Source organism: Penaeus chinensis, chromosome 3, assembly GCF_019202785.1.
Source record: "Penaeus chinensis breed Huanghai No. 1 chromosome 3, ASM1920278v2, whole genome shotgun sequence".
NCBI classification, from domain to species: Eukaryota; Metazoa; Arthropoda; class Malacostraca; order Decapoda; family Penaeidae; genus Penaeus; species Penaeus chinensis.
The window spans coordinates 41,420,397-41,423,466 of record NC_061821.1 but is presented as its reverse complement, the minus strand read 5'-3'; the positions used below and the strand labels follow the sequence as shown (position 1 = coordinate 41,423,466).

Sequence of the window (3,070 nt, the reverse complement as noted above, 5' to 3'; positions counted from 1 at the left end):
TTTTTAGCCTTGGCTGGCAACCCTTCTAGAGACAGTGTCTCTAGTAGGGTTGCCTTCCTTGACTGATCTTTCCTTTGTATTTATGACAGACATCTCAGGAAATGACCGTCAGTCCCGTGGAAAAGAGGTGAGCAAAGTGCCGTGGAGAAAATGGCTGCCAAAAAGGATCTTCTTCTTCTAAAAGGCTAGAAGAAGAATGTGTGTGTGTGTGTGTGTGTGTGTGTGTGTGTGTGTGTGAGTGTGTGTCAGTGTGTGTAAGATTCGCGCTAAACACGCTCTAAACAGGGCACAGGGAAGAGCCAGGAGATAACGCAGCTCCGCCGAGGGCCTTCCGCCTAAGTGTGTTTCCTCCCTGCACCCTTCCGACTGAGCGTGTGACCAGACTGGGAACCAAATGCGTGCTTGAGGATAGTGAATCTTGATCCTTGTTCTTGGCCTTAAAGTCAGCCATTTTCTTTTACGGCAAGATGCCAGCCCGAAAAACGTGACTGACATGACATCTGTTTTCTTTCTTGTAGTGTAGCATTGATTATGCTGAACGACTGTATATTGAATGCACTGATGACTTATGATGAAATAACGCGAATAGATTAACAGATCCTGTGACTTCGAAATAAAGGCTGACACGTAATGCGATAAGATAATATACAAGATTGCAACAGCACATGGCTTATCCAAGAACTAAGACAAAAACGTAGTGTTTGATGAACACATCTCGACTTAAACTTTAAAAAACTCATTCCACTACATCGTGCTGTGGTTTTGTCAGTTTGTGATCATAATTCTACGAACCGGGTTCATGTTGAAGGGGACCATCCCTTTCCCACTTTCTCGTTTTGCACTCTGCTACTCGACAAAGAGGAACCGTTATGTCGTGTGTCCTGTGCTTTTCCCCCCTTTTTTACTCTTCAGTTTGAGCCAACGTGTCTTTAAGTGTGTAATTTCCTAGTTTCTTCTCTCTTCGTTTTCTCCCTCCTTCTTCCCTCCCACAGTCGTTCCCGCCCTTGCTTGTCTAACCTCGCGCCAGCCTCGTTTCGTCTTGGGCTTCTGGCTGGCGGGGATTCGTTGCATTTCTTGTTCTTGCTCGACTTCACGCTTGGTCTTCTTTCGGGGCCGCCTTACTGGTTCCATTTTAGGGCAAGAAATGTGATACTGGACTACGAGAATGTTTAATGGCCTGTTATTCAGCAGAACACGAAACAAGCAACTTACCGGCAAACACCATGAAGCCATTATCTCATTGGGTGATATCCAACGAGCTACTGGCATGTCGCGATGGTTGCAGAAATGGTGAACAAAGAGATGATGGCACTGGGCAAAACAAGGATCACTTCTGGTTAGTGATACGTTGCAATAAAGAGACAAAATATTGGATAGAGATAGAGAGATAGATAGAAAGAAAAAAGGACAGGCGGAGACAAAGCGAAGAACGGAAATGGTATAACGGCAACCTGGGAGCCAGAGATTATATAGTGGATTATATACCCCACTTATATCTGTACAAAAATGCAGAGCAGAAATGGAAAAACAATATATCTAAATCCACAGTTTATCTTTTAATCGTCACCTCTTCCCAGAAATTACTGGCCACACATCTGGTGCCTGAAGCCGGCCGGCGGTGTCGTCACCCTTGCGGTCAGCAAGACGCGACGCGGGGCCACGTGGTCCTCGTCGACACATGATGCCTCGAGTTCTAAGCCACAAATATATTGGTTTGAGGGGAAGCTGCGCCTGCCTTTTGCAGTGTATTATCATGTGCATAGTACACCGTCAGAAATCCTCAAAAGAGAAGGCGGTTGCTGACAGCTTAGTGATTCCTTAGCAACGCGTGGGCGTTTGAGATCGTCTGCCGCTTCCACGCATGTCTCTTACCCTCTCCCGCTCCACCTATCTGCGCTCCCTCCCGCTTTCCTGCCCGCATGCAGCAACTTGTCGCTGGACCGTGCGAGGGAACGTCGCCTCAATGCACGGACTCAGCATGCTCTTCCCCTCCCCTCCCCACCCCCCACTCCCGACACTCCGCCGCGTTCCCTTTACGTTTCTCGCTTTTTCTTGCAGCTCGCACCCGCTTCATCTCTTGGTTTGTACGTTGAGTGATATCTAGAGTAAATGTGGATGGAAGACTGAACGAGAGGCAGTAGGTAGGGGAGCAAAGAGCCAGTAGACAGAGCCACATATAAGTCTCGGTACAATCTGTCTCCCGCCTTCCTGCCTGGTGCGGCACCTCCCGCATGTCTGCTTGTGAGGTGCAGGTGACAGTATATATGGCTTAATGAATGGATGGGTGTGGTGCCCCATGGGAACCGTACATAATCAATAGCATTTGAGGATACTTGCCATTCTGCACAAGGGCAAAGTAAACTACAACATTAAAATACTAAAAGGTATAGAGATAGCATATATAGAAAACCAGAATAGTGTACCTGTTAGGGGAATCTTGGCCTTCGGCTGGGATCTATAAAAAGATCGCTGTTTCACCGCACAGAAATCATAGGTGAGCGCTAAATATGTTTGTATATGTATATAAACATATATAGTTATCTGAGGTGTTCACAATTTTCTGTGTTTGCGGGAGTATCCTTATTTTGCGTCTTGCGTTTTCCACACCCAAACCATCCGATACACGAATTTATCTTAGTGAAAAGGGGCAAAGGTTCGTGTTCCGAGTATCACAAAAAGCAGAGCCAGGCTGAGAGGACCGAACACACCCGCTCCCTCTGGTGGAAAATTCCCCTCTGAAGTCCCGCCAGCGCCAGGGCCAAGCCGTCAGAGAGCCGGGGCGCTCACAGCCTGCTCCCCATCTCCCCCTCTTCAGCCCGCCCCTTCCGCACCCCCTGCTCCTCTCCCCTGCTGCGTCCGAGTCTGCGCCGTACTTCTCGCTCCCGCGATAAATGGCCATAGGATTTTTTATCGATTATTTCCCAGATTCTATGGAGATATGAATGAAAATGGAACGCGTGACTCATTTTGTTACTTAAAGTGTCGATAAAAAGCAAAAGCCTGCTCTCGTTCAATTCCATATTGGAACGATCGAATGAAGATTTACAATAGTTTACAATCTTCGAAATTA

The 3,070-nt window shown here is 47.3% G+C and overlaps 1 protein-coding gene across 1 annotated transcript in view; it reads right to left on the bottom strand.

Annotated features, from left to right (window-relative positions):
- Positions 1–2,741, bottom strand: part of LOC125042058 (organic cation transporter protein-like) — a 119,915-nt gene extending 117,174 nt beyond the window's left edge. Inside the window, exon 1 of the mRNA XM_047637540.1 lies at positions 2,424–2,741. The gene's annotated coding sequence lies outside the window, so the exon portion shown is untranslated. The remainder of the gene's footprint in view (positions 1–2,423) is intronic.
- Between the last annotated feature and the right edge of the window lie 329 nt (positions 2,742–3,070).